We start from the raw sequence: 19,747 nt of genomic DNA, 5'->3' as shown, positions 1-19,747 counted from the left end.
CCCTCTCCCTCTCCCTCTCCCTCTCCCTCTCCCTCTCCCTCTCCTCCTTCTTCTTCTTCTTCTTCTTCTTCTTCTTCTTCTTCTTCTTCTTCTTCTTCTTCTTCTTCTTCTTTTTGGGGGGGAAGAGAGAAAGGAGTTTATTGCAGAGTGCAGTGGGGAACTTCCAGGAGTGACAGTGGACCTTGCTGAGGGTGCAGGCCAACTTCCAGGGGACTGGGAGAGGGGAGTTGACATCATTTGAAATTCTGGAACTGACATCTGAGGGCAGGAAAGAGCATATGGATGGGGATGGGGTGCTGGAATCCTTTCCTAGAGGAGTTAGTCACCTTGGCACAGGTGAAAGCTTTGAGGGAAGGGACCTTCAGGAATTGGGACCCAGCATAGAGGAGGCAAATCCTGCCAGTCTGGGAAGCAAATGGGAACGCATCCGAGTCCACAGTCCTGGGCAAGTCTCTCCAGCTGCCTTCCTTGCTCTTTGACTTCTGGAGGTCCGATTCTGGCTAACTGTTGTTGCTGATGCAGGTTGTGTATTGTGTGCTTGATGGCTCAGAGCCACAGCCCCCCCTCCCCAGCAAGGTGTTGGGAGGCAGGCTGGTCCTGAACACCCAGGGTAGTCAGGTGCTATGTGCCCAGTATAGAAAGGTGGTCCAAGTGGTCTTTTCTGATGGAGTGGCACAACACTAACACTCTCAGGGTGGCCTCTTACAGCTGTGTCAGTGGAGATGAATGCAAGGGGCTCTGTCCAAGCCTGGGGGTGGGGGCTAAGAGTTTTATGACTGAAAACCCTTGAGGCAGTAGAGCATGGACCCTGGCCAAAGGGACACTGTGTGGGGTGTTTCTGGGTGCTCAGGTGAACCAGTGAGCATTAAAAGAGAAGGCGGTGGCAGGCCCTGGAAACTGGAGGCCTGAAGGAGCTGCAGGGCTGGGCTAGTGACTCCGAGTCTTGGCCCAGGAAAGGGGAGAGAGGCATAATGGCCAAAACTTCTAACAAATGTGTAATTACAGAACCAGCCTTTTCTGACTCTAAGGCAGGTTCCCATTGAAATCCTGAATATGTGTCTATAGTATGGTGAACATATTTCAGTTTACCGAACTCTGTAAAATGGAAGACATCCATTTGACAAATGCCATTTTTTGGGTACCGTTAGGGTTAGTTCCTATAGGCAATGGAGTTTGGTTATATAATGAGCAAGTAAGGCATGGCCTCACAATTTCCTTGGCTTGTTGCCAAGTGATAGAGAATTCTTTCTTTAAACCTTTGCTGTCAACATGGTGCTGTTTTAAATGGAGTTCTGAAGCCTCTAGTATGCTTCCTATCAATAGCTAGTCAATTTCATTATTACTTTGTGCCAGAGGGCCTGGCAGACCTGTATGGGATCTTATGTGTGTTATATGTAGTGGATAACTCCTATTTCTGATCATTTGTTGTAGTTGAATAAATAGGTCAATTCAGAATCATCCTAAGTTCAGCAGCCTCTATGTGTATATTAAGAGACTTTTGAAAATCTGACAACACCATGATTATTGCATATAATTCAGATTTTTGAACTGACTTATAGGAACTCTCAGCCACCTTACTTACCTCTTCTGATTTATATCCTGCCTTTCCTGATTTACTAGCATCAGTGTGAAACGTAGGGGCTACAGATATTGATCTTCCTTTTATTACACAAGGGAGAATCCAATTAGTTCTTTTTATGAACCGCAGCTGCTTCCTTTTAGGGTCTCTGTTGTTAACCTCTCCCAAGAAATTACTGCATGCTCTTTGCCAATGTTCATCTTGTACCCATAACAAGGCAACTTCTGCGTTAGTAAGGTACAACAATTTCAGGCGAGTCCATTCAGACTAATTGTCGAAGTCTCATTTTTCCTTTTAGAATCAATTCAGAGACCTTCTCAATGTAGGTTTTTAATTTCTTACTCTGTTTATGTGCTAAAAATATCCATTCTAAGATATAATCTTTCCTCTGCATAAGAATTCCTGTAGGAGAATGAGTAGAAGGTAAGATAACTAAGATGCAGCCCATCTTTGGTTTAATCTAATCTAGATGTGTATCCTGCAATTTCCTTTCTACCAGAGCTAACTCCTTCTCAGCCTCAAATGATAGTTTCCTTGGGTTATTTAAATCTTTATCACCTTGTAAGGTTTGAAATAAATTGCTCAGCTCTTGAGTGATCAAGCCAATTGCCGGCCGCAACCAATTGATATCTCCCAGTAGCTTCTGAAAATCATTAAGGGTCCTTAATTGATTTCTTCTAATTTGTACCTTTTGTGGCTTAACCATTTGCAGACTTGCAGACTTATTTTATACCCTATATAGTTAATATAATCCCCTCTTTGTATTTTTTTTTCCAGGGGATATTTGCAATCCCCAGCAAGGCACGTTTTTTTTTTTTACTTGATTAAACATGCTTTCCACCATATTAATATCTGGATCAGCCAATAAAATATCATCCATATAATGATAAATAATGAGTTGGGGAAATTGTTTGCAAATCATCTCCAATGGCTGTTGTACAAAATATTGACAAAAGGTAGGGCTATTTATCATTCCTTGTGGCAGGACTTTTCAATGATATCTTTTTATTGGGCAACCTCTATTGAAGGTAGGTACTGAGAAAGCAAACCTTTCCTTATCACATTCATGTAGAGGAATTGTGAAGAAACAATCTTTCAAATCAATCACTGTGATAGGCCATTCCTTAGGCAACAAGAAAGGCAGTGGGATCCCAGACTGCAAGGAAACCATTGGCTGAATAATCTTATTAATTGCTCTGAGATCTGTCAACATCCTCCATTTACCAGATTTCTTTTTAATGACAAATGCTGGAGAATTCCAAGGGATGGTAGACTCTTCTATATGTTGATCCTCCAGCTGCTCCTGAACTAGCTGTTCTAATGCCTGTAGTTTTTCTTCTGTCATAGACCATTGATCAATCCAGATGGATTGGTCAGTCAACCACCTTAGTGGTAAGGCTGTTGGTGTCTTGGCAGCAATGGCTCCTTAGGGTAGAGCTAAATTGTCAGCCTCTGCTGTATCTTGTTTATGGACAGCTTGGACAGGTTGTGACTGCCTTTGATAATGTTCCCTAACAAATTTTAAATTTTTATTAGAAGCCTGACGGGTTTCATGACTAGACACTGAAACTGATTAATTTGGGTTTTCCACTGCTGTAACAGATCTCTCCTCCATAAGTTTATGGCTATATCAGCCACATACGGCCTCGATTTTCCTATCTGACCTTCTGGTCCTATACATTTAAGTCTGATTTTTTACTTGATTAAACATGCTTTAAACATGATGTAAGCCTATACATTTAATCTGATGCTTTGTTTTATTTGGGATAAGGTTCCAACTCCTTGAAATTGGATGTCTACTTCTTGAAGTGGCCAACTTTTAGGCCAACATTTTGGAGAGATAATGGTGACATCTGCTCCAGTGTCAACCATCCCTTCAGTGTCAGTATTGTTCACTAGTAGTCTTAGTTTTGGCCTTTGATCCTCTATAGAAGCTTGCCAAAATATTTGCTTTTGGCTCCCTGTGAGGCCTTCTTAATTGTCTATAAAACTTGCCTTAGCCTTGTCTGGTCTGAGAACATCTGTTTTTGAAGCAGTGACGTTTAATTGTCCTGAGGAAGAGAACTCTCCCTGCCTGACATTGGGGCCTGTGAGAGCACCCCCTGGGAGTTTTTTGGCCGGGTATTGCCCCATTTGTCTCTTGTTGCTCTACATTCCCTAGTCAGATGTCAGCCTTTGCCACATCTTTGACATATTCCAGAAGGCATAGGCCCCTTTTTGTATTACTTTGGTTTTTTCTACAGTCGTTTCTGAGATGACCCTGCTCACCACAATTAAAACATTTGAAATCTTGACTCATCTTTAGGTGTCTAGTGGCAGCTTCTCCTATTACAGTCATATCAGCTGAGCAAGATCCAACATCAGTTGTGTATCTAATCCACTCATCTATTGATGCTGACCTTGTCCTCAGTAGTCTGATTACTTCCTTGGATTCAGCGTTTGCATTTTCAAAGGCTATAGACTGGATTATTGCCTTTCTTGCTGCTGAATCTGATACACTCCTTTCCACAGCTGAGGTTAGCTTTTGTAAAAAGTCAGGGAAGGTTTCTTTTGGACCTTGTATGACTTGCATAAGTGGTTCAAGTCTTTTTCCTGATTCTTCGACTTTGTCCCAGGCCTTTAAGGCTGACAATCGACACAATGCCAGAGTTTCTTCATCATATACAGCCTACATCTCTACTTCAGCAAAGTGACCTTCACCAAGCAGTTGGTCTATGGAAATCTCTCTTCCCCTGGTTTTATTTTGTCATGCTATCTCCCTCGACTCATCTCTCTACCATGCAAACCACTGTAAATTTGCAGCAGGTTCTAGTATTGTTCTTTCCATATATTTCCAGTCTTGGGGGATTAATCTATTTTTAATGGCCCAAGAAGTCAGGATTTGTTTTATAAATGGCGAACACATTCCAAAATTAGTGACACTTTCCTTAAATTTTCTCAGATCTAACACATCCACAGGTTGTCACTAGAATTCCTGATAACCCTCTGGATGATCAACAACTGGAGGTCTTTTTTGTATATTAACTGGATAGACTAAAGTTCGTTTTCTAATAACCTTTGATTGGCTTTCTCTAATTTTATCTTCTGTCTCTACCTGAGTATTTTCTTTAACTGAAATTTTAAATTTCTCCCTTAGGGTCTGTGTCCATGCTTCATATCTCTCCTTTTGTCACTCTTCCTGTTCCTTGAGTTCCTGTATTCTCTGCTCAAGGTTCTGCTTCCACATTTTGATTTTTTCTTTATATTGCAATTCTGATAGTCTGCTGTCCATTTTATTTTGACTGATTAATTTTAAAATGTTATTCTCCAAGTCTTGCTTCCAACCCTCATCATTTTCTCTCTGCTGCTCAGTCTGATCTGTGAGCTGCTACATCCTTTGTTCTATCATCTTTTTCAGCTCCTGTCTCCCACCTTCATTTTCATCTTTCTGTTTCTTATTCTGATCTATAATTTCCTGTGTCTTCAATTCTAGTGTTTGCTCTAGGCCACATTGCCAAGTCTTAAATTTCTCTTTCTGTTGTTCATGCTGCTCTATAATTTCCTGTATCTTCTGTTCTAGGCCCTGCTTCCATAATCTTAGCTTCTCTTTATGATGTAATTTTAATATTGCAGCATTTGCCTTATTTTGATTTGATAGCTTTAGTAAATTATCCTCTATACTTTGCTTCCAAATTTTATCTCTAAAGGTTATATATCTCTCTTATATCAACGAACTACCTGGTTCACTGTTTGGGGGTTGAGGGAGGAAGCCTCTCTGTCATTTTCTGTAGGCCCCTCAGACCCAGTCAGCTTTAAATCCACAGTGTTGCAGCTTAGATAACTGCCTGAGCCATATTCGGGGATTAGTGGGGGGGGGGCATTGAACATTTATCTCAGGTTGGTTGAGTTCTAAGCAATAAGTTGGGCACCACTTGTTGTGGTAAATCTCCAACCCAAATAAGACCAGTTAAAGAAAACACAACTCAATAATTATGAATATAAACTGCACGTCTTGATTGGGCAGATTTACAATTACACTAAATAGTTACTCAATACACTACTCAATATGAGATCCCTTATAACTTGCAGTTTTTCCAGGCCATATGCTTCTCCTCCATTGTCCTTCCACCTCTTTCTCCTCTGTTGTCTTTCTCCCCTGTCATCTTCCTCTTCACCTTTCTCTCCCCTCTCCCAAACCTTTTCCCCCACCTCCCCTTCTACTGCCCAATCACTGGCTCTAGCCTTTATTTTACAAATTAAGGTGTGCAGAAGGTTCACAAGAAGTCACCTGTGTACTGATTCACTCTTCCTCTGCAGCACCCCCATCAGGAAATCGGAATTAGCATCAAAATACAAGGCAAGGGCTATCCACAACAGCTAGGACTTCCAGTACTATATTGAATAGGTAGGAAGAGAGTGGGCAACCTTGTCTAGTCCCTGATTTTAGTAGGATTGCTCCAAGTTTCTCTCCATTTGTTTTGATATTGGCTACTGGTTTGCTGTATATTGCTTTTACTACGTTTAAGTATGGGCCTTGAATTCCTGATCTTTCCAGGACTTTTACCATGAAAGGATGTTGAGTTTTGTCAAATGCATTCTCAGCATCTAGAGAGATGATCATGTGGTTTGTTTTCTTTGAGTTTGTTTTAGTGGATTACATTGATGGATTTCCGTATATTGAACCATCCCTGCATTCCTGAGATAAAGCCTACTTGATCATGATAGATGATTGTTTTGATGTGTTCTTGGATATGGTTTGCGAGAATTTTATTGAGTATTTTTGCATTGATATTCATAAGGGAGGTTGGTCTGAAGTTCTCTTTGTTGTGTTTTTGTGTGGTTTAGGAGTGAGTGTAATTGTGACTTCAAAAACAAATTGAGTAATGTTCCTACTTGTCTAGAGCAGGCTACTCTTATCTGTTATGAGCAGACTATGGATAAAGGGTTAGCATCTGCCGAGGGGAGAGGAGCAACAGATCCTGCTCCACTCAGGGATCGTATACTGGATTTGACTGTGAGATCATCAGCTCCTTGAGAGGGAAGAGAGAGTACTCCAAGAGACAGAGGGTTTGCAATTCAGTTACTTTTTTAATGATGCATAGCAAGCAAACACAAATGCTAAGGCTATTGCTACAACAAGATATTGCCACATTTCCTATGTATTGTCTCTAACAATATGCACAATAAACACAAATAATAAGTTGCTAATTACCAAAGAAATAAGCATAGCAATAAGCACATCATTCATTCTTGGATTATAGGACCTGAGTCCTTTTGATGGTGTCGGGTTACAGGTTCAAGTCCCTGAAGGCAGGGTCAGGCTGCAACTTCCAGATAGTTGAATTGCTAATTTGACCTCACAGGGTGCTTGACCATTGTATCTAGGCTTGAAGTTGGAGTTCACCACAAAGTTGGAGGTGTAGGTCTCTCGGTTAACTCTTTGATGATCAGGTGCTGAGGAGGCTCTGTCCAGAGGATCACGTTAGCCAGTCATGGCTACAAGTGTGATGAAGTGCTCTGGACAGGCTCCTCTTTTATGTTGGATTCAGCCTTACTGGTGACGTGCACGGCAGATAACCACTCTTGTCTGGTTATCACTGGGCTCTGACCATTTCCAGACATGTCTTTATAAGTACCAGATATGTCTTACAAGTTTCCTATTACTATATGGAGTCAGTCCTGTTTAAGGACCTGCTTCTTACACTACTGTTTCTATTTTGTGAAATAGTTTGAAGAGAATTGGTATTAGGTCTTCTTTGAAGGTTTGATAGATTCTGCACTAAAATCATCTGATTCTGGGCTTTTTTTGGTGGGGAGACTTTTAATGACTGTTCCTATTTCTTTAGGGGTTATGGGACTGTTTATATGGTTTACCTGCTCCTGATTTAACTTTAGTACCTGGTATCTGTCTCAAAAATTGTCTATTTCATCCAGCTTTTCTAGTTTTGTTGAGTATAGACTTTTGTAGTAGGATCTGATGATTTTATGAATTTCCTGATTCTGTTGTAATGTCTCCCTTTTCCGCTCTGATTTTATTAACTTGGATACTGTCTCTGTGCCCTCTGGTTAATCTGGCTAAGGGTTTATCTATCTTGTTGATTTTCTCAAAGAACCAGCTCCTGGTTTTGTTGATTCTTTGTATAGTTCTCTTTGTTTCTACTTGGTTAATTTCAGCCCTGAGTTTGATTATTTCCTGCTGTCTACTTCTCTTGGATGTGTTTGCTTCTTTTTGTTCTAGAGCTTTCAGGTGTGCTCTCAAGTTGCTAGTGTATGCTCTCTCCAGTTTCATTTTTTTCCAGACAGGGTTTCTTTGTATAGCCTGGGCTGTCCTGGAACTCACTCTGTAGACCAGGCTGCCCTTGAACTCAGAAGTCCGTCTGCCTCTGACTTTCAAGTGCTGAGATTAAAGGCATGCACCACCACTGCCTGGCTCCAGTTTCTTTTTGTTAGCACTTCGAACTATGAGGTTTTCCTCTTAGCACTGCTTTCATTGTGTCCCATAAGTTTTGGTATGATGAGCCTTCATTTTCATTAAATTCTAAAACATCTTTCTTTATTTCATCCTTGACCAAGTTATCATTGAGTAGAACATCCATTGTTCAGTGTCCACATCTATGTGGGCTTTCCATTGTTTTGTTATTATTGAAGATCAGCTTTAGACCATGGTGATCTGATAGGATGCAAGGGATTATATCAATCATTTTGAATCTGTTGAGGCCTGTTTTGTGACCAATTATATGGTCTATTTTTGAGAAGGTATCATGAGGTGCTGAGAAAAAGGTATATTCTTTTGTCTTAGGATGAAATGTTCTATAGATATCTGTTAAATCCTGTGCTACAGGTATTGAAACTGAGGAAATTCAATAAAGACATGCTGTTTGTCCAGGGCAGTATACTACACATGCTTCATAGGCTGCTAGACAGTAGTAATGACATCTAGAGATATAGCACTCACATCTTTAAGGGTTACTGTGCTTAGTACAGTTAAGTGTGAATTCTTCCTCCATGTATACATATAAGAGCTAGCATTTACTGAATGTTTACTGTGTGTCAGATCATTGTTTTAAATAAATACCTTGCATTTATTTAAAATACACAGTGAAAAATATATGTAAAAATACACAGCTCAACTAATGATACTGACCCAATGTTAACTTCTTGGCTTTGAGAGTGCCTTGCATTTGCCAGATGTTAAATTTATTAAAAATATTTGAAGGTATACAGAAATCATCTGTATTGTCTTTGCAACTCTTTTGTAAAACTACTATTTTTCATAATAAAAGTATTTTAGAGGTCTAAAAATATGTTTCTAAAAATTAAACATGTTTGACTCAAAAAATTAATAGAATATGTACAGAATAGACCTAAAATACAAAGAGCATGTATTAATTTTTTTAAAGACATCAAGGAAGTAACCTTCATTGTCATTTTTAGTTTTTACTTTTTTATTGGATATTTTATTTATTTTCATTTCAGATGTCATCCTCGTTCCCCATTTCCCCTCCCTTGAACCTTCTATCCCATCCCCCCTCCTCCTTTTTGAAGAGCTGGTATTAATGAAAGAGAAAATGAGTAAATGAGAACATTTGAAAATGTTCTTTGACAACTTTCAGTGTGATTGTGTAGACATTACTGTCACTCAAAGCAGAGTGTGGTGGCATACACATTTAATCCCAGCACTCTGGAGGCAGAGGCAGGTGGGTCTCTGTGAATTCAAAGCCAGCCTGGTCTATAGAGGGAATTCCAGGACAGCCAGGACTATACAGAAAAACCCTGTCTCAAACAAACAAACAAGCAAACCTCTTATCTGTCACTCAGTATCTATCCTCTCCTCTTATCTCCTGCATGGCAGCCAGGATATAAACATTTCCAGGTTATAGGATTAGGTTTTGGGTTGTTAAGTGTCTTGGGGTTCCTATTGTTGTGATAAAACACCATGCCCAAAAACAACTTGGAGAGAAGGGGTTTATTTTAGTTTAATTCTTGTAGTCCATTACTGAGGAAAGTCAGAGTAGGAACTCAAAACAGGAACCTGAAGGCAGGAACTAAGCCATGGAGGAACACTGCTTACTGGAATGGTTTTCATGACTTGCTCAGCCTGCTTTATTATAGCACCCAATACCACCAGCCCAGGGATGGCACAATCCACAGTTAGCTGGCCCCTCCCCCATCAATATCAATGAAGACAATGCATCACAGGCCTGCTCACAAGTCAATCTGATGGAGCAATTTTCTCAGTTGAGGTTCCCTCCTCCCAAATGACTCTAGCCTATGTCAAATTGGCAAAAAAACAAACAAACAAACAAATGAACAAACAATTAAAAAAAACCCAAAGCCTAGCCAGGACATTAAGCAAGGAAACATTTTAAAAGATGGGAATTCTTTATATTCTGTAACATTGCTAGCAATATTTGGCCAGTTTTATGCATAATAAATGTCTTCTTGCAAGTTGTGACTGATCTTATTTGTTTTTTTTTTTGTAGTATATAGGGTATTAGTGTATATGTCTTTAAATTTTTTTATTTTAATCTATATTTTTAATTTTTTTATCTGTATGGGTATTTTTTCTTGCCCTTATGTCTGCATATCCTATTCATGCAGAAGACCAGAAGAGGGCACTGAGCCCTTTGGGACTGGAGTTACAAACAGTTGTAAGCCACCATGTGGTTGCTGGAAACTGACACTGGGGCTTCTGGAAGAACAATCAGTGCTCTTAACAGAATTGGGTGTTTGTATCCTTTGGCCATTTTCCAACTGGGGTATTTATTATCTATCTTAATTGCATGAGGTTTATCTATAAAGACCATCAATAACTCTCTGTCATAAACTTGCCAACTTTGGTCCTCATGTGGAGCTTGCATTTTAATTTTACTTAAGATGCATGTAGCATGAAGCCGTTTTATACTTATGCCATAAGATTCTTGTTCTTGTGTGATTTCAATTATTCAAAAGCTTTTCAAGTCTTTTCCCATTTCTAAAGTCACAGAGATGTGAAGTTACCAGGAAAACTAAAACCACCATCTAAGTTACCACAAACTAAAAACATGCTGTGTGCTAGAGACATTAGGATTTGACCCCACAATTTACCCTCCTGAGAACAGCTTTCACATCCTTATTTCTTAGGGTATAGATGAGTGGATTTAGCATTGGGGTCACTGCTGTATAAAATATTGAGACAATTTTGTCCCCATTGTGGGATATTTTGCTCTGTGGTCTCATATAAATATATATTAGTGTCCCAAAGTAGATAGTAACCACAATTAAGTGAGAGACACATGTAGAAAAGGCTTTAAGCCTGGCCTTAGTTGGATGGGTTCTTAAAACAGCTTTGAACATACAAAGGTAAGAGATAAGAATGAAAATTAAAGGTACTAGCATTGAAATGGCACCACAAGCTATCATCATAATCTGTAAAGAAATGGTATTAGAACAGAGTAACTTGAAGATGGCTTGAACCTCACAGGAGAAATGATTGACTATATTATGCTCACAGAAACTGATTAGAAAGAGTAGAATGGGCAGAGCAGTGAGAAGGAGGGCTGCCATTCAGGCAAGCAAAGCCGTGAAAATACATACTCAAGAAGACATAACCAGGTTATATCTGAGTGGATTTGAAATAGCTACAAGTCTGTCATAAGCCATAATGGCAAGCAGAAAACATTCAGCTAGTGCTAAGAAAGCCCTGAAAGCAAGCTGGGTAAAACAGGAGCTGTAGGAGATAGTGGAGAAGTTATACAATGAATTCACCATGATCAGGGGTACAACATTGGTGGAAAATAGAAGATCCAGTAAAGACAAATTACCAAGAAAGAAATACATTGGCATGTGCAGTTGAGAGTTGCCTCCTACTATGAAAATAATCAAACTGTTTCCTGCCAAAGTAATTATATAGAGAAACATCAGTGTCCAAAAGACAACACTCTGGGATGTGGGATGCCTAGACAGTCCCACAAGAATGAATTCAGTCACTTTGGTATGGTTTCGGATTTCCTGGTAATTCATTTTCTTCATCCACAGCTACAGGAGGAAACAGAAAACAGAAGAATCACCTCTTTGTCAATGCAATATTACCATGTTGGTTAAAGCAAGCAACCATTGACATAAGTTTATCTCTAAAGTTTTAAGCCACTAAACTGACAGAAGTTTCATTCACACACCCCAATCCTTGATAGAAAATAAAAAGACAATCCCTTAGTGAAAATTATCAAGATTTTCAGACTTCTATGAAGATAAGTATTTAAGGAAGAAATAACAAATGATCCATTGAGCCTTCTGGACAACAAGATTCCCATGAGCTTCCAATTCAAGCTAAATGAAGCGTGAACACAAATGGAAATCAGTTATTCAATCACCAGGCACCAAAAAAAAAAATACTATGGCAACACAGGATAGAGAAAAGAAAAGGAAAAATGGAAGATTGGTAAGTAAGGCTATTTAGGGGAAGAACTAATTCAAGGCCTGTCATGCTGGATGTCTCTGCTCCCTTCAAGGTATCTATATGTGAGAAAGTGGATGGTTTTGATAGACTGGGAAAACCACATTTTGGGTTTTGTTCCAAATAGTCTTTCAGCTTGACAAAAATAGACTAATCTTCATTGGATAAAAATGATGAGATTTGAGATTTTGATCATTTCCAGCTTTTATCCTGAAGCAACAATGACAGAATAAACAGATATAAACAGCTTTTCATATACCTAATAATTTGGGGGTTTCAAAATAAGAATGAATAAGAACAATATTACTCACTTCAATCCTAGAGAAATGAACCTGCCTCTCACTTTATCTGTGCCCCAAAGTCTTTGAACAGTTTTGTCAAGAAAAGGGGTCCTCTTTGCCATATCATGACTGATGAGTCACAAATCTCTGTCATAAACTGCTCACATTTCTCCAACTGCTTCCCACCTTGGGACTTGGATACTCTGAGTAGTGATAGTCCTGGAAAAAGAGTCCAGGACTTAGAAAATGATCTGAACAGAGCAGGAGTGTACAGTGGATGCAGAGAAGAGAAGGTGACTTTCCTGTAACACGTTCCAGGAAGTAATTGTCATATTCACTTGCAGTGCTCCATGTCATAGAACTGACAATTGAGATGACTGAGGCTAGTATGGGCTAAATCCTCAAAGATCTGCCAAAGCTTCTGCTTCTAGAATAGTAGATTCCAAATATCTTTATTTATCTCCCTTCTGAAAAATTTTGGAATCCTGTTCACGCATAAGCATTGAAAGTTGTTATTTGAATTAAGTTTAGCTGAAAAGATATAATTTCTTGCTCACTGCAAGTACTTATAATATAAGACTGCCCCTGGATTAATATTTTTCAGAAAATACTGGGCACAGCTGATTTTAAACAGCACTAAGAGCATCTCATCTGCCAAAGATCACTGACAGAAATGTTGCATGGTGACCTCCAAATAAAAATGTTGCTGCTGTCTTCAACCCATCACAAAAACACATCAGTCATTTTGGAAGGTGGCTATTTCTTTTCGTCATCTCCATCTCACACAGAGTTTTTTTCTTGTAAAATCACAATATGGTTTCCCAAACTCAACAGTGTTTTAGACAGCTGTGAAGTCTTCACATACCTGATATATGGACTTTCAGTTCTCCTGGAAGATAACTGTTGTTTATAAAGGTAGTATAGTAAGAAATGACCATGGAGATACAGATAAGGATTTCTTTCCCATGAGGCATAGGCTAAATTTCACTCTTTCCATAACTATTAACATTTCCCAATGAGCTGGTCTCAAGATCCTGAGATCCACCTGGGACAGGCACAAGGGACATCTCACTCTAAATACAATCTTGCTAAAACCTTCAGAGCCCTGGACTATGGAAATAATGGAAATAAAATTGTCTGAATTCAAGTTACCTTATATCCTTCCCACCTGTAAGCCTCATTGCTACAGTCGGGGCTACAGTGGAACCATATTAGGTATATGAAATTTCAGTTGTCTTGGTAAAATTGATCAACAATATCTGGCAAATATCCAGCTAGACTTACTTTAAAAAGAAAGACTTTCCAATCTTAGGACACAAAGTGTACTGCAACAAAATCATGACTTTGCAACATGCAATTGAGTTTAGGGGGAGGGATATGGTCTAGCAGTTAATACTGTTGGCCTTATTAGGCAAAGCAAGATTTAGGTGTTAAAAATCTTGGCAAAAGAGCCTTAGGAGAAGCAATTACAAGTGTATGTCAACTATAATCCTAAATTATGAGTAGACTCTTTGTGAATATATAGGAGTAAATGTACTCCCTGGTTGAGTAAAGAGATGGACTCTCTCAGTCAAAGAACTACAAGGTCATACAGCAACCTCAAAGCCTAGGACATGGGATTTCTGCACTTGGAATCTGTGCTGCCTAGTCTTATGTCGACTTGACTAACAGACTAGAGGTATCTAAAAGGAGGGAACCTTGAGAAAATGCCTCCACAAGATCTGAACTGTAAGGCATTTTCTTAATTAGTGATTCATGTGGGTGGGCCATCCTTGGGCTGGTGGTCCTGGGTTCTGTAAGAAACCAGGCTGAGCAAGCAATGGGGTGCAAGCCAGTAAAAAGCATCCCTCCATAGCCTCTGCACCATCTCTTCCTTCAGGTTTCTGCCCTGTTTGAGTTCCTGTCCTGACTTCCTTTGATGATGAGTAATGATATGAAATTATAAGCAAAATAAACTCCTCTCCAACTTGCTTTTTTGATCATGGTGTTTCATTGCAGCAGTAGTAACCTATCTAACAAAGATATACTCAGAAATCAGCACCTAAGACTTTAATAATCTCAAACCCAGATAACTAGATGCCAGTGTAAGAACACAATCAACAATAGCCAGGGCAAAATGCCTCCACCAGAGCCCAGCTATCCTACTATAGCAAGCCCTGAATATCCCAAAATATATGAAGCACAAGAAAATGACCTTAAAACCAACTTTATGAAGTTGACAGAGGTCCTTAAAGAAGAAATGAATAAGTCCCCTAGAGAAATGAAGAAAACTTGAAACAGCCACCTTCTATAACCAGGCAAGACATCCAATGGAGGGATGGGGACACCAACCCAACTACAAAATGTTCAACCCCAAATCTGTCCTGCCTATAAGATGTGCAGAAGTAAAGATGGAGCAGAAATTGAGGAAATGGACAACCAATGACTGGTCCAAATTGAGACACATCCCATAAAAGAGAGCCAATCCCTGATACTACTAATGGTATTCTGCTATACTTGTAGACAGTTGCCTGGCACAACTATCCTCTGAAATCCTTCATCTAGCAACTGATGGAAACTGATGCACAGACCCACAGCCGAACATTAGGCAGAGTGGGGGGAATCTTGTGGAAGAGGGGAAGAATTGAAGTATTTACAGAGGTCAAGGCCACCACAAGAAAACCTACAGAACCAATGAAACTGGGCATGCAGGGGCTAGACCTAAGCCCCTATATATTTGTAGGAGATGTACAGCTTTGTCTTCATGTGGGTGCCCTAAGAACTGGAGAAGAGGCTGTCTATTACTCTGTTGCCTGCCTTTGGATTCCTTTCCCCTAACTGTATTGCCTTGTCTAAGCTCAATAGAAGATGTTTCTAGTCCTACTCTAACTTGATATGCCAAGGTGGATTGATATCCATAAGAGGCCTCCCCTTCTCTGAAAAAAAAATGGAGGGGGTGGGGGAGGGAGAGGAGAGAAGACTGAGGGACTTGGAGGAGAGGAGTGAGAGAAAGATGCTATTGGCATGCAAAGAAAATAAATAAATTAGTGAATGAATTTTTTAAAATCCAAGAAAACACAAAAAATAAGGATTAGAGGAAATGAATAAACCCCTCAAAGAAAACCCAAACAAATAAAACTGTTCAAGGCATGAAAATGGAAATAGAATCAATAAAGAAAACACAAGTAGAGGAAATTCTGGGAATGAAAATTTAGGCATGCAAACAGGAATGGCAGAGGCAAGTTTCACTAATAGAATACAAAATATGGAAGAGAAAATCTCAGACATTGAAGATACAACAAAAGAAATGAATACACTGGTCAAAGAAATGCTAATTCTAAAATATTTCTGACACAAAATATCCAGGAAAGCTGGGAAGCCAAACCAAGGTATACTAGGAATTGAGGAAGGTGAAGAAGAATCCCAGCTCAAAAGCCCAGAAAATATTTTCAACAAGATCATAGAAGAAAATTCTCCTAACCTAAAGAAGATGCCTATAAAAGTAGAAGAAGCTTACAGAACACCAAATAAATTGAGCCAGAAAAGAAAATCCTCCCACCAAATAATAATCAAGACACTAAATGTACAGAACAAAGAAAGAATATTAAAAGCTGCAAGGGAAAAAGGCCAAGTAATGTACAGAGGCAGACCTATTAGAATTACACTTGACTTCTCAACAGAGACTCTAAAAGCTAGAAGGCCCTGGATATTCTACAGACTCTAAGAGACCACAGATGCCAGCCCAGACTACAATACTCAGCAAAACCTTCAGTCACCATAAATGGAGAAATGCTTCATGATAAAGTCAAATTTAAGCAATATCTATCTACAAATCCAGCCCTACAGAAAGTGCTAGAAGGAAAATTCCAACCCATAAAAACACAGGAAATAATCACACATCAGCAAAACCAAAATAAGAGAAAATCTCTCTCTCCTTCTCTCTCTCTCTCTCTCTTTCTCTCTCTCTCCTTCTCTCTCTCTCTCTCTCTCTCTCTCTCTCTCTCTCTCTCTCTCTGTCTCCCTCTGTCTCTCAACACACACACACAAGCACACATAACATTGCCAACAATATAAAAATAACATAAATTAACAATCATTGTCCATTGATATCTTTCACTACTAATGGCCTCAATTCCCCAATAAAAATATACAGATTAACAGAATGGGTACAGAAACAAGACCCATCCTTTTACTGCATATGAGAAACGTACCTCAACATCAAGTATAAGCATTACCTCAAGGTAAATGGTTGGAAAGGGATATTTCATGTCAATGGACCTTAGAAGCAAAGTGGTGTAGCTATTTTAGTATCTAACAAAATAGACTTCAAACCACAATTAATCAAAGAGATATGGAAGTATACTACATATACATTCAGAGGAAAAAATCCATCAAGATGATATTTTAATATTAACATCTATGCTCCAAACACAAGGGCACCCACACTTTTAAAAAGAAAATCTATTATAGTCTAAATCACACATTGACTGTAACACACTGATAGTAGGGGAGTTAAATACCCCATTCTCACCAATGGACAGATCATCCAGACAAAAACTAAACAGAGAAATGCTGGAGCTAACTAGAGTAATAAACTAAATGAACATAGCAGATACTCACAAACATTACACCCAATCACAAAATAATGTGTCTTCTTCTCAGTATCTCATGAAACTTTCTCCAAAATTGACCACATATGCAAACAAAAAGCAAGTCTCAATAGAAACAAGAAAATTGAAATAACCCCCTGTATTCTATCAGACTACCATGGATTTCAACAAGAATAGAAACAACAGAAAGCTTACAAACTTGTAGAAACAGAACAACTCTCTACTCAATGATCACTCAGTCAGGGAAGAAATAAAGAAATTAAAGACTTTCTAGAGTCCAATGAAAATTAAAGCACAATGCACTCAAACTTATAGGACACAATGAAAGCAGTGCTAAGAAGAAAATTTATAGCACTAAGTACCTTCATAAAGAAACTGGAGAGATTCTACACTAGCAACTTATCAGCACACCTGAAAGCTCTAGAACAAAAAGCAGCAAGCACACCTAGGAGGAGTAGATGAGCTAGAGCAACAAGACAACTAAAGAAGATCAAGAGACTACAAAATGGAAAGGAAGAAGTAAACATATCTCTATTTACAGATGATATAATAGTATATATAAGTGACCCCAAAAATTTATGAGGAAACTCCTACAGCTGATAAAGACCTTCAGTGATGTGGCAGGATACAAAAAGAGAAATAAAAATCAATATCCCTCCTATATACAAATGATAAATGGGTTAAGAAAGAAATAAGGGAAACAACACCCTTCACAATAGCTACAAATAATAAAACATATCTTGCTGCAAATCTAACAAAGCAAGTGAAAGACTTGTATGACAAGAACATTGAAGAAAGAAATTGAAGAAGATATCAGAAGATGGAAAGATCTCCCATGCTCACTGTAAAAATGGCCATCTTACAAAAGCAATCTACAGATTCAATGCAGTTCCCCTCAAAATTTCATCCCAATTCTTTACAGACCTTGAAAGACCTTTCTCAGCCTTATATAGAAAAATGAAAAAACACAGGATAGTCAAAAAATACTGTACAAGCCGGGCGGTGGTGGCGCACGCCTTTAATCCCAGCACTTGGGAGGCAGAGGCAGGTGGATTTCTGAGTTCGAGAGTTCGAGGCTAGCCTGGTCTACAGAGTGAGTTCCAGGACAGCCCGGGCTATACAGAGAAACCCTGTCTCGAAAAAACAAAAAACAAACAAACAAAAATACTGTACAATAAAAGAACTTTTGGAAATATCACCATCCATGATTTCAAGCTGTAATACAGAGCAACAGTAATAAAAACTGCACGATGTTGGCATAAAAACAGACAGGTTGATCAATGAAATTGAATTGATGACAAAGAAATAAACCCACATACCTATGGACACTCGATTTTTTATAATAAAGCCAAAATTATACAATGGAAAAAAGAAAGCATCTTCCACAAATGGTGCTGGTCTATTTGGATGTCTGCATGTAAAAAATGCAAATAGACCCATATCTATCACCTTGCACAAAACTCAACTCCAAGAAGATCAACGACCTCAACATAAAACCGGATACACTAAATCTGATAGAAGAAAAAGTGGGGAATAACCTTGAACGTAGAGAAACATGAGACACTAAGATTGACAATTAGTAAATGGGAATTTATGAACCTGTAAGGCAAAGGACACCATCAACAGAACAAAATGGCAGCCTACAGATTGGAAAAAAATCTTCACCAATCCTATATCCAACAGAGGGTTGATATCCAAAATATATAAAGAACTCAAGAAATTATACAACAAACCAAATAACCCAATTAAAAATTGGATACAGAGCTAAACAGATAATTCTCCAAAGAGGAATTTCTAATGGCTGAGAAGCACTTAGAGAAATGTTTACCATCCTTAGCCATCAGGGAAATGTAAACCAAAATGACCCTGAGATTCCATCTTACACCTGTCAGGATGGCTAAGATAAAAAACTCAAATGACAGCTCATGCTGGCGAGGATGTGGAGCAAGGAGAACACTCCTCCATTGGTGGTGGATTGTAAACTTGTATAGCCACTTTTCTAAATCAAAATGGTGATTTCTCAGAAAATTGGGAATTGATCTACCTTAAGACCCAGTTATACCACTCCTGGGCATATAGCCAAAGGATCTTCCATATCCTATCACAAGGACCTGACCTGACCCACGGGTCCAGTTATTCGTGGGGGTCGAGGGGGACCTCACTTGTAAATGAACACAGGTGAGAGAAAGGACGAGACCAAACAAATGGAGACTTGTCAAGGTCTGCTTTAATGTGGAAGCTGTTTACAAGATATACTCTAGGCAAAGGAGGAAGGGGAACAAGGAACAGGGCGGGGACTCTATCAACTCTCAATAAGGTCGGCCATCCAGCGGAACATTCTGCGGGTTTTTCCCAGAGTGTCCCGGGGCAACGGTTCTTTATGAACAGGAAATTCTTTCTTAGCTGAAGGTCAGGTTCTCACAAAAGAGGCAGTTTCTCATAAAGGCAATTCATTAAAAGCAACTCTTGTTAGCTGGGATGGTGGTCCAGGGCCCCCAACATCTCTCCCTGCCCTGTACAATGAGAGGAGGGGTGGTCTAGCACATCCCTGTCTTAGGCTAGTGATTGTGCCACACGTCCATCTCCCAGGGAGGGGTGAGCCCCCTGTCTTAGGCATTGTGGGCTGCTTCCGTCCCCAGCACCACACACTCCTTTTCGGCTGCATTGGGTGTTGCCTCTGGGGAATGGACCCTACACTATTCCCGTCGTCAGGGTGGCTCACTGCCTCTCCCTGGGGTTGCTGCGGAACCTGGCAATCACCTACTCCCGTCATCGGGAACATTGCTGTCAGACCTGAGACTCTATAGGAGGCGATGAAGTCTCAAGAGTGATGTGGGGAGGGGGGCAGGAGTGACATCTTGGTAATCCTCTGGGGCCGGACGGG

General features: G+C 39.5%; 1 pseudogene; it reads right to left on the bottom strand.

The window, feature by feature from the left end:
* Positions 1 to 10,621: 10,621 nt before the first annotated feature.
* Positions 10,622 to 11,569, bottom strand: LOC114636291 (annotated as a pseudogene).
* Positions 11,570 to 19,747: the final 8,178 nt, after the last annotated feature.

The sequence above is a fragment of the Grammomys surdaster genome, unplaced genomic scaffold, assembly GCF_004785775.1.
Source record: "Grammomys surdaster isolate TR1022 unplaced genomic scaffold, NIH_TR_1.0 123436, whole genome shotgun sequence".
NCBI classification, from domain to species: domain Eukaryota; kingdom Metazoa; phylum Chordata; class Mammalia; order Rodentia; family Muridae; genus Grammomys; species Grammomys surdaster.
This window is presented reverse-complemented; position numbering and strand designations above follow the sequence as displayed.